The 13,086-nt window shown below is 41.1% G+C and overlaps 1 protein-coding gene across 3 annotated transcripts in view; it reads right to left on the reverse strand.

Moving 5' to 3' along the window:
• Window positions 1–13,086, reverse strand: part of RNF130 (ring finger protein 130) — a 162,971-nt gene that overhangs the window by 81,594 nt on the left and 68,291 nt on the right. The window lies entirely within an intron of this gene.

A 13,086-nucleotide genomic window follows, 5' to 3' on the forward strand; every position in this document is an offset into this window, starting at 1 on the left:
TTTTCTCCTGTTTATCATTAAGGTTTGGTGGTTTACTGTAGTCCTAAGATTTGATTCCTTTCTTTTTCTCCTTTGTGTATGTATCTGCTCTCTACCAGTGACTTTCATACTCTTGCATGTTTTCCTGGTAGTGAATACTGTCTTTTCAAGATGTATAACTTTCTCAATTTTTGTTTGTCTAGAAAGACTATTTCTCCCTCGTTTCTGAGGGATGGCTTTGATGGATATAGTATTCTTTCTTGGCTGACAATTTTCTGCTTTAAGTACTCTAATTGTATCATTCCATTCTTTCCTGGACTATAAGGTTTCTGTGAAAAATCTGTTTTTAGTCTAATACGGATTCCCTTATCTGATTTGATGCTATTCTCTTGATGTTTTGTGAACTCTTTGATTCTTGACAATTTGACTATAATGTGACTTGAGGATGTTTTCAGATTTATTCTATTTAGCAACCACTGGGCTACTTGGATCTGGTGTCCATGTATCTCTGCAGACTTGGGAAGTTTTCAGATTTTATCAAATAGATTTTTAATGCCTTTCCCCTTCTCTCCTTCTGTAATACCTACCCATAATACAAATATCTGCTTGCCTAATGTTCCATAAGTTTTATAGGTGTTCTTCATTATTTTTCATTCTTATTTCTTTTTTTTTGTCTCTGACTTAATTTTTTTGTTTTTGTTTTTTGAGATGGAGTCTCAATCTGTCACCCAGACTGAGTGCAGTGGCATGATCTCGGCTCACTTTTGCAAACTCTGCCTCCTGGGTTCAAGTGATTCTCCTGCCTCAGCCTCCCCAGTAGCTGAAATTACAGGTACCCAATACCAAGCTCAGCTAATTTTTTTTGTATTTTTAATAGAGACAAGGTTTTGCCATGTTAGCCAGGCTGGTCTCCCAACTCTTGACCTCGTGATCTGCCCACCTTGGCCTCCCAAAGTGCTGGGATTACATGCAGGAGCCACCATACCCAGCCTGACTTGTTAATTTCAAATGACCTATCTTCAAGTAGAGAGGTTCTTTCTCATGTATGATCAAGTATGCTGTTAAAATTCTCCACTGTATGTTTATTTTCATTCATTGAATTCTTCAGCTGCATGATTTGTTTGCTTCTCTTTTGTTCAATTTCCTGTTCATAATGTGAACTGTTTCCCCAACTCTGTTGTCTACACAATCTGTTGATTGTCTCCGTTGATTGTTCCCAACTCTGTTGTCTCTGTTGATTGTTTTCTTTTCTCTCTCTGAGTTTCCATAAGATCATAATTTTGAATTCCTTTTCTGGCAATTTATTGAGTTTTTTCCCATTGTAGTGTGGTACTAGGGAATTATGTTCCTTTGATGGCATCGGATTTCCTTATTTCATGTTTCTTGTGTCCCTGTGTTGATGTCTGTGCATCTGGTGGAGCAATCACTTCTTTCAAATTTTCTAGAGTGATTTTCCTGGAGAAAGATTTTTACCTCGAGTTTAGTCTTAGTGTGCCAGTTGGGAAGGGTGTGGTGACTATGTCTCTGGAAAGGTGCAGTGGTACAGTCTGTGCAGTTTCAGCTGCATTCAACATCAGCAATAACCATGAGTGCCTTGGTGGTATAGTCTGTAGATGTTTGTGGCAGTGGTATAGGGTGTTGTCCTTACTTTCAAAGACCTTTGGGGACCTACTATTTTTGCTTTTCCCACATGAGGCTTAGCCAAAGTGATCACTCTTGGTGTGAGGTCTGACGTCACCTACAAGCAGCTGCAGTAGCAATGGATTCCAGGAGCAGGTGCTCACAATGACTGTGGGACCATGTCCTAGGCTCAGAGTCTCACAAACCTATTTTTGGCAACTGTAGCAAGGTAGGATATTTTACCCACATGGTCAGGACTGTGACTGTGATGTACCCACTAGTACCTTGGACCTAAAGGTCTACATTGTAGCTGTGATTCTATCCCTGGGAGTTAGGGCCTAACACTGGCCTGACTTTAGGTAGAAGGGGCATTCTGGAAGTTTGGGTCCAGTGTCTGGGTGTAATTCAGGAACATGAGCCAGCAGGGCTCAGTGGCAACTTGGGTCCTATGGAATCAAGCACCATGTAGTATTAACTCTAGAACCTGGGATGGCAGGGCTCAGATCTGTGAAGTCAGGTGCAATGAGAGCAAGTATCCCAGCTGAGGGGAACAGAGCTGTTGTGTGGACCCAGCATCGGAGTGGAGGATAGCACAGTGATAATTACACTCTCCAAGAGGAGGGGTATCTAAGCAGCTAAAATTCTTGAAGACTAGTCCAGGTTCAAGCAAGCAGGGTACTAGAGTTCTGTGGCCTGTAAGGGCAAGGTGTCTCAGCGCAGTCACTGCTGTTTCTCTGAGACATGGTGTACTGTATCAGCTCATTCCTGGCACGCATGACTGCTCAGTTTGGCAAGGCACCAACTCCCCAAGGGATAATGTGCTGCTTCAGCTCAGGCCTAGGGGGCATACTCTTCCTCTTCTGGATAGGCCAGGCACCATTTCCCTGGGATGCTGGGAGCTGCTTCAGCTTAGGTCATGGAATGTGTGATCACTCTGGATGGCCAATGCACCACTTCCTGGGATGCATGGCGTTGCTTCAACTGAGGCACTGGGGAGGCATGATTGCTCTGAGTGTTCAAGGTACTGTTTTCCCAAAAGGAAGGATACTGCTTCGGCTCCAGTCCAAAGCAATGGGGAGAAAAATAGGTAGAGTGGCTCCACCTCTGCTTGGCTTCCTGAAGAACAGAGCCAACAGTTGTTCCCAGCTCGGCTTGGAGATACGGTGCCACTGTGCTGGGGTGGTTTGGTGGCAGCTTAGTTTCAGGGACAAAGTGAAGCCATGACTACACTACTTGCTCTGAAGCAAGACACACTTCAGTCACAGCTCCAATTCCAAGATGGTGTAACACTGCAGCTCTGTGGGCTGCAGGGGCTGGAGTACAGTGTCAATTCTTTCTCTGTGGGGTGCACAGCTATGTAGACTCAGATGGGCTTAGTGCCTGTAAGGACTGGTGGAAATTCCAGTGATGAGGTCTGCAGGTATCCACAGTGCTGAAGGGGCTGCTAGGATCCCCACTTACCTCCTCACCATAGTGAGGTCTTCCTGGTTCCTAGCTGATCCTGGTTAGAGGATGCGGCAGTGGAGACCCAGTGTTTCCTTCCCACCTCTGTGTGGCTATCTCGAACGTCTGTGCTCTCCAGAGCTTCTGTTACGCCTCAGATGCACCCCTGTACTCTCCCTCTGTTATTTTCATTAAGTTGTTTATTTATTGTTCGGGCTTTTCTTGTGAGGAGGACAAGTTCTAAGGATTTCTAACGGGCCATTTTCCTAAGGTAACTCAGATGTGAGTTATTATTATTATTGTTAAGAAATTTGAGGAGATTTTACAAGAGTCTCCCTGCTTTCAACTTGTTCAGATCAGAATTCTACTGAAGAGTTTTGAACAGAAAAGTTCCTGATGCTATTTGAGGCTTGGAGAATTCAAATCTTGCCTCCACAGCATGTATGTCACACAGGAAAGCTGCAGAAGTGAGACCAGGTAGGGTCTCTAATATTTCAGAGACAAAAAGGGCCTGAATTAGGTAAGTAGCAGGAGGGAAAGAAAGAAGAGCAAAAAGTCAAGAAAGATTTTGCAGGTAAAGCCGACAGAACCTCATGACTGACTGACATGGAAGCACGAATGAGGAGGAGGGTTAGAAGAGAGGTGCCCCAGACTTCTGGCTAGGTGACAAGCCAGGCGAGAATGCCTGTCGTCACACTGCATTATGGAATAGCCAAAAGCAGAGAGCAGGTGCTGGTGGCAGCAGTTCAGTCTTCAGCAAGCTGATACGAATGCATGTAGGGTATCTAATCAGAGACCTACCAATATTTAGCTGTATCGTATTTTCCACCTCTGAACTTTGAACACCTCTTACAGCAGAAGGACAAAATATCTCTTCTCTGTGGTTGGTATTAACATCAATACCTTTAAGGTAATTTTTCTTTGGACTTGGCTTCAGTATTACTACCTTCTTCTGAATTATCCCTTGAGTTTTTAATCAGTCCTTTTAACATTTCCCATCACTTTGTGACAGGTAAACCTCAGCTATAAGTGTGTATGTATGTGTATATAATTTGATCTCTTACTGGAATCTGTCTAAAAGCCATGAATTTTAAAATTTTCATTCTAAGGCTATTTGCATGCTGCTAACTCTCAAGTACCTAAGATGAAGCGTAAAATTCTTTTATGAAGATCACTGTTTATTAAGGTCTCTTACCTTCACCTACACACCATGCCATTAAGTCACTGTTTTTCAAGGTGTGGTCCATGGGGCAGATGCATTAAATCTACCTCGAGTGCTTAATAATGTAAAATAATAAAATTTACACTAAGGTTGATTCAGTACATACTATGTGCTAGGTTCTATTCTAAGCCCTTCACAAGTACTGACTCATTATCTTCACAATCATTTTATGAGAAAAGAACGATATTATCCCATTTTACAGAAGAGGAGATTGAGGCAGAGATTACATATTAATATTTGTCCATATCAAAAGCTAGAAAGTAGGCCCTATCCAGACTTGCCGAATTAGGGGGAGGAAAGATATTAGAAATTTGCAATTTAAAAAAGTGCTCCTGCCCTCAAAAGGAGCTCCCACATAATTCTTTTGTATAGTAAAGTTTGCAACTCACTAAGAATAAATCCTAGTTTCAAAGCATTTTCCCTTAATACTCTACCCACTCACTGATATTCTCTATACTTCAGACTATATCCTATTCCTTTAATAATAACACTCCTCAAATTTACACCTCATCACACACAGAATGTCAGAAATGACAAAACCACAGAAAGGCAGCATTTTATAAAGGAGAAAATCAAGCCTCAGAAAGAGGTGAGGTGATCTGTCTGAAGTTACTATAAGTATTTGGACTAGAACCATAGATCTCCTTTCTACTCCCGTTCTTCTTCCACTATCAAACGCTGAAAAGATTTTCTACAGCATACAGCTTGAGAGGCTTGTTAGGGGCCTATTGTTATCAGATTATCTTACCTCATCTGGTCAATAATCTCATCTTATCTCATCTGCCAACAATAAATACTATTCTATATTTGAAAGCAAAGTGAAAAAATATTTGAATTGGCAGAAAACAAGTTAAAATAACTCATACAGCTTGATCTAACAGGAATAGTTTGTTGAAAGAATGAAGGTTCAGAGTATATTGAGGATAGGTCACTTTGATGCAATTCATCTCAGGAGTCTCCTTTCAGTAATCAGAACTCTCCCACAGAAATAGAGTTAAGTTTGCATCTGCACAGAGTAGGGTTTTCCTTTTGTAAACATTGGTAAAATCTAAGTATAGAATTTCCCCCTGGCCAGACACGGTGGCTCACACCCTGGCTCATGTCTGTAATCCCAGCATTCTGGGAGGCTGAGGCGGGTGGATCACGAGGTCAAGGAATTTGAGACCAGACTGACTAACATGGTGAAAACTCCATCTCTGCCGGGCGCGGTGGCTCAAGCCTGTAATCCCAGCACTTTGGGAGGCCGAGGCGGGTGGATCACGAGGTCAAGAGATCGAGACCATCCTGGTCAACATGGTGAAACCCCGTCTCTACTAAAAATACAAAAAATTAGCTGGGCATGGTGGCACATGCCTGTAATCCCAGCTACTCAGGAGGCTGAGGCAGGAGAATTGCCTGAACCCAGGAGGCGGAGGTTGCGGTGAGCTGAGATCGCGCCATTGCACTCCAGCCTGGGTAACGAGAGCGAAACTCCGTCTCAAAAAAAAAAAAAAAAAAAAAAAAAAAAAGAAAACTCCATCTCTACTAAAAATTCAAAATTTAGCCAGGCATGGTGGCACATGCCTGTAGTTCCAGCTACTCAGGAGAATCACTTGAACCCAGGAGGCAGAGGTTGTAGTGAGCTGAGATAGCGTCACTGCATTCCAGCCTAGGCAACAGAGTTAGGCTCTGTCTCTCAAAAGATTTTTTTCCCCAGTGCCTTGTAGTCTGCACCCTTCTTCATTCAGTCACCACCATTTTTCCTATTTTTTTTTCCCCACAAAAGAAGCATCTGTTAACTCTTTTCCAAGAAACGGTCTGCCTGTGCCCGGATCACTCCTTTCCTCTTTACATGACTTTATTAATATCATCCTCCTTTGCTCTTCAATATTTCCTCCGTTAATAGCTCCTTCTCCATAAGCCTCTCTCATCAGAAAAAAAAAAAAATCATGTATCACCCCACTGCTAAAAAATCATACTGATTATAGAATAAAGTCTAACTTTCTTATCATGTGATTCAGGCTCTTCATAGTCTAGTGACAATTTATTCATCCTGTATCAGTTCAACAGTCACAAGTCTCCTGCCCACTCTTCCTGATGTTCCAGTCATTCAACTCTCATTTGGAAAATGATCTGTCTGCCTGACTCTCTTTCATCTCCATCTGATGAAGTCTTATTCATCCTTTAAAATTCAGCTCCAAGGTCACTACCTACCTTCTATGTGAAGTGTCCTTGACTCACTGAGAGTTAAAATCACTCTGCCCACAAAGAATAACTCTTATGCCACACAGTATTTTGACGGCATCTGTCATTCCAACAGAATGTAAGCTCATTCTTGAATTCATTTAAATATTTACTGAGGCAGTGTGACGTGCCAGACCCCATGCTACACCCCAAGGATATAGAAATGAATTATCTTCTAAACACTATGATCTTAAGAGCATATTTTGTATTTTAAAAAAATCAGATCTTAAGCCCTTGAATTGAAACATTTAGAAGGCAACAGTCTCTGTATATGAAAAGTGTTATTTACATAAATTGATCATAATAGCGAAAGATGACAAAGAAGGTAACAGAGTATTTGCAGTATGTTTTTAAAACCGGTACGATAACAACTTCTCAGCTCAAACATCTATTCCCCTTTTCCAGTTCTTTAAGAATTGTTAATCCTTAGGAAACATAATTAACAAAATTCACTTTGCCAATCAAAATGACAAAAGCAGCCTGCTTTCGGGTCATATAATCCTTTTCTGTAGGAAAAATCTTGGCAGTATATACAATCCTTCCTCTCTCCCAATTTGGAAGAAAAAAAAATCTTCTGAACCCACCAGTTTTCAAAGATTAACTGTACTCATGCAAAGTTTTATCCTTTCCCTGACAAAGGAATGTTCGATGTATTTCCACACTCTTGACAGGCAAATGCATTCTCCAATTAGCTATTCACTGAACTTTTATGATGAAAATGGGCAATAAGAGCATACGTCATTTCAGCAACCTTGAGATACTTACAAAGTCAAAGAATATTATATACACATGTTATGGCAAGAAGCTTTTACAAATTTTAAATACCTTAAAAGCCATATGCATTTTCACTGGGAATTTTTAAGAATACATTCTAAGTTCAGGAGTCCATTAGCTTGTAGAATATTTTACATCCGCCCCATTCCTTTTCCGCCCCCCACACTGATCCATTACATTATTTTTTTCTTTTCTTTCTTTTTTTTTCACATCTGCCCCATTCCTACACAGTAAAATGAAAATTTCATTGTTCTGCTTTAGAAACCAAATTTGACTACTTTGGAATAAAAGGTGCAATATTAACCATGCAATTGTTAAACATTTTACATGTTTCAGAAAATGCTTAAGCATTCATTCAAAATAAAGGTAACAATATCTACCTTTTTGTGTGAAATAACTAACACTGACTTAATTAGACCCTGACATTTAACTTTACCACCAGCCGTCATCTGAGCTATCTGCACCTCTAGATAGTATTTTATATACATTCTGACAGTTCTTCAGGAAGAGCAAACTACAGACATTTAGCCATGAACTGAAAAGCCAAAGCATTAGATTCTTATATCACATGTAAAATGTTCTCAATTGTGAGCATTTTACTGTGTGTAGAAAGCTATTTACAATGCATGGATCTCTTTGGTAGCATGTTCTACAGGAAGAACTGCTTCACAACAGTTTGTAGGGACCAGATGCCGTGGTTCATGCCTGTAATTCCAGCACTTTGGGAGGCTAAGGCAGGAGGATCACATGCGGTCAGGAGTTTGAGACCAGCCTGGCCAACATAGTGAAACCCCATCTCTACTAAAAATACAAAAATTAGTCAGGCATGGTGGGTGGCATGCACCTGTAATCTCGGCTACTTGGGAAGCAGAGGTTGCAGTGAGCCAAGGTCATGCCACTGCACTCCAGCCTGGGCAACAGAGTGAGATTCTGTCTCAAAAAAAAAACAAAAACAAAAAACTAAACTAAAACCAACAACAACAGTTTGTGGGAGAAAATCAGAGTCTGTCCTTTAACTCACTGTTTTTCCTTTGCTAATATTCTGGCTTCTCTTTTAAAACAGCCAAAGGTTTCAACCAGTCTAGCTGCTGCCACCTCCTTATTAAACTTTAATAAGCTAAGCTTTTTAAGCCACATAAAAATTTCATCAAGCATTTGTCAACCTTAGGGAAAACGGAAGGGGGAAAAAGGTTAGAACGTCGCTTCCCACCACCGTAGCATCTGGAGAGAGATGCTTTGGAAAGATGATGCGTGCAGTCAGCCGCAAAATAAATGCTAGGAAACAAGCTTGTTGTTTGTGGCCTGCACCAGATGGTAATGACGTTTACTCCTTCATCACCCCCAGGCCCCACACTGGGTGCTAATTAAAGTACTATCTTCCAATAGCAGGCTCCTCCGACAACTGTAAGCCTTTGTTCCAAAGTCCTCAGGGTGTGCTACATACAATCCACGACCACAGGCTTGCCTGTCATGAACACCATTTCAGAGCAGATCTTTATCATTTTACTTTCAGTGTTTCCTATGTCAACATATTTAAAAAACAGACCTTTTTTTTTTTTTTAAAAGGTATACAGCATAAGCGAGAAAAGGTGGGCTGTCGGGGGCCCTCAATACATGAGAAATGGATGGTGGGTTCTGAGCTTCCTTACTGTTCCCATAGATCACTGACAATGTGCTGCAGAAGCCTCCAATCTAGAACTGCCAACAGGACCAGTGCACCCCCACCCCCAGGCCCCAGAAAAAGCCAAGAAAAGCCCAACTCTCTAGCCAAAGTACCAGGAGAAGGATGGCCTAACATCAGAATACATTTGCGGTAATACTCATTCTACTCCAGCCAGGCGCCAAGGGAAAAAATCACAATCCTCCTCCCACCCTGGTCTCACAGAGCCCAGTGTGAATATGCTCTCCCAGCTTGGCTCCTCAGGAAGAAAAGCTGTGCACACTAGTCTAATTAACACCCAGAAAACATACCACCCAATAGCAGACCATGTATTTTTCCCAAGCACCAATGAAACACTAAGACAAACCACATCCTAGATTACAAAACAAACCTCAAGAAATAGAAGAGGACTGAAATAATAGTATTTCTCTGAGCATAATGGAATCAAACTAGGAATCAGTAACACTAAGATAAGAGTAAAATCTTGGTAGGGTATGGTGGCTCATGCCTGTAATCCCAGCACTCTGGGAGGCTGAGGCAGGCAGATCACTTGAGGTCAGGAGTTCGAGACCAGCCTGGGCAACACAGTGAAACCTCATCTCTACCAAAAAATACAAAAGTTAGCTTGGCATGGTGGTGTGTGCCTATAATCCAAGCTACTCAGGAGGCAGAGGTAAGAGAATAACTTGAACCCAGGAGGTGGAGGTTATAGTAAGCTAAGATCGCACCACTGGACTCCAGCCTGGGTGACAGAGTAAGACCCTCCCTCAAAACAGAAAAAAATAAAGTAAAACCTCTAAACTATTGGAATTTAAATAATATACTTCTCAATAATGTATGGTAAAATAAGAAGTCTCAAAAGAAAAAATACATAGGACTGAATGAAAATGAAAATATAGCATATCAAAATATGTGAGGCACAGCTAAAGAAATGCTGAGAGAAATTTATAGCACTTAATTTCTACACTAGAAAACAGGAAAGCTTCAAATAAACCGATCACAGACTTAAACGTAAAACATAACAATATAAAAAGTAGAAAATCTTTGGGATATCTAGCTAAGTAAAGAGTTTTTAGAGTTGACACCAAAAGCACAATTCATCAAAGAAAAAATTCATAAACTTCATAAAAATTAGAAATTTTTGCTCTTCAAGGACCTTGTTAAGAAGTTGAACAAAACACAGACTGGGAGATAATCTCTACAAGCCACGTATCCAACAAAGGACTTGTATCTGGAATACATAAAGAGATCTCAAAACTCAACCGTGAAAAAGAATCTAGGTAGAAAATGGGCAAGAGACGTGAATGGACCTTTCACTGAAGAGGATATACGGATGGCAAACAAGCACATAAAAAATACCTAGCATTAGCAGTCATTGAGGAAATACAAACTAAAACCACAAGAGATGTTACTACACAACTAAACAGTCACCAGAGATGAAAACACCAAGTGCTGTCGAGGGTGTGGAGGAACTCAGTCACACATTTCTAGTGCGAATGCAAAACAGTACAGCCACTTTGAAGAAAGAGTGTAACAGTTTCCTACAAAACTCAATACATGCTTATCTAATAGCCCCAAAACTGCACTCTTGGAATTTATACTGTACTCAGCAATTACACATTTATCCCAGGGAAATGAAAACTCATGTTCACATCAAAACCTGTATGTGATTGTTCACAGCTGCTCTATTTGTAATGGCCAAAACCTGAAAACAATCCAGATATCCTTCAATAAGTGAGTAGTTAAACAAACAGTCGTACACCCAAACCATGGGATACTGTTCGGCTATAAAAAGGAATAAACAATTAAGACACATAACAACTTGGAGGTATCTCAAGGTAATTATGCTGAGTGAAGAAATTCAAACTCTAGAGCAGGCGTCCCCAAACTTTTTACACAGGGGGCCAGTTCACTGTCCCTCAGACCATTGGAGGGCCGCCACATACTGTGCTCCTCTCACTGACCACCAATGAAAGAGGTGCCCCTTCCTGAAGTGCAGCAGGGGGGCCGGATAAATGGCCTCAGGGGGCCGCATGCGGCCCATAGTTTGGGGACGCCTGCTCTAGAGGTTACATACTGTATGATTCCACCTATATAACATTTTTTTTTTGTTTGTTTGAAGATAGAGTCTTCATCTGTCACCCGGGCTGGAGTGCAGTGGCATGATCACAGCTCACCACAGCCTCTGCCTTCCGTGTTCAAGCAATTCTCATGCTTCGGGCTCCCAAGTAGATGGGACTACGGGCACACACCACCTTGCCCAGCTAAGTTTTTGTATTTTTAGTAGAGATGGGGTTTGCCATGTTGGCCAGGCTGGTCTTGAATTCCTGACCTCAAGTTATCCCCCTGCCTTGGCTTCCCAAAGTGTCGGGATTACAGGCATGAGCCACGGCACCTGGCCCATGATTCCACCTATGTAATGTTCTTGAAATGACAAAACTATAGAGATGAGAAATAGACTAATGGTACCCAGGGATTAGGGAAGGGGGAGGGAGGGAGGCAGCTGTGGTTATAAGAGTAGCACAAGGGATCCCTGCTGATGGAACTGGTCTGTATCCTGACTGTGATGTTGGTTATATGAATCTACACATGCGATAAAACTACACAGACTAAAGACAGACACACACATAACAAATAAGTACAAATTAAACTGGAGAGGTGGGAAGACTGCAGGGAATTCAGAAAGATCATGTATCCATACCAATTTCCAGGTTATGATACTGACCACAGTTATACAAGATGTTGTTACCACAGGGAGAAAATTAGTGAAGGGGATAAGAGATCTCTTTGTATTTGTATTATCTCTTACAAATGCAAGCATATCTACAAATTTCCCAAAACGCACATAACCTGAAACTAATCATGAAGGAACACAAGACATCAGATAAAGTCAAATACAAAATAACTGATCTGTACTCTTCAGAAACATCAATGTCATAAAACCAAGTAAGAGAGACAACTGAATGCAAAATCCAATAAGCTTCAATCAATCCAAGATTTTCTCTGCTATAAAGGTCATTATTGAGCCAGTTTTATAAAACCCAAAAAAGGTCTATAAGTCAGATAATGTATTACATCAATGTTAACTTACTGATTTTGATAATCACACCATGGTTATGTAAGAGAATGTTTTTATTTTTTGAAAATATGTAACAAAGTATTTAAGGGTAACGTGGCATCATATCTCAAACTTACTCTCAAATACAAAGTCTGAGGGTGGTGGTTCATACCCATAACCCCAGCACTTTGGGAGGCCAAGGTGGGAAGACTGCTTGAGCCCAAGAATTTGAGACCAGCCTGGGCAACACTGCAAGACCTGGTCTGTGCAAAAAATTTAAAAATTAGCTGAGGATGGTGGTGCATACCTTTATAGTCCTAGCTACTCAGAAGGTTGAGGCAGGAGGATCGCTTGAGCCCAGGAGTTGGAGGCCGCAGTGAGCCATGGCTGACACCACATTCTAGCCTGGGCAACAGAGCAAGACCCTGTCTCTTAAAAAAAATTTTTTTTTAATTAAAAAAAGTATAACTATATAGAAAAAGAAATACAGTAAAATATCAATAGCTGTAGAATCTGAGTGAAGGGAATACTTGACACTAATCTTGCAAATTTTTTTTTGTTAAGTCCAAAATTACAAATATAAACGTTATCAAAATAAAAAAATTTAAAAGTGCATAGGGAGAGCCAGGCACAAAAAGCTTCAATAAACTAGTGTTCAGGTATATCTACTTTCAAATAAAGAAATAAGTTGAGATGCTAACTAAACTGTCCAACAGGGATGAGGGATCATGGTAAACTGGTGGTACAGGAGGGATCTGAGCTGAGACCTGTTCCATGCCAAAGTCTGTGCTTCGTTCAGTAGAATGAGGAAGGATAAAAATCCCAATGCCCACTTCCCACAGAGACATGGATGTACTGTGTTAGGAGAAGGTAGCCTTATATAAAAACTGGCCTCAAATCACTCTCCAAGCAAGTCACTTCTTAGTTTTCTATATGAAAAGTCTAGGATAGGGACTAAACACCTCGAATCTGGCTCCTAGGGTGGGTACTCCGTCCACAGCACATCAAACAAACTCAAGTTACCAACTGAGAGCCACCATCTCCAGGCCCTCACACCAGGGAAGCACACTGCCTTTCTTGGTTTATTCACTCAACCCAAATTCCCAG

Source organism: Saimiri boliviensis, chromosome 20 (assembly GCF_048565385.1).
Source record: "Saimiri boliviensis isolate mSaiBol1 chromosome 20, mSaiBol1.pri, whole genome shotgun sequence".
Lineage (NCBI taxonomy): Eukaryota > Metazoa > Chordata > Mammalia > Primates > Cebidae > Saimiri > Saimiri boliviensis.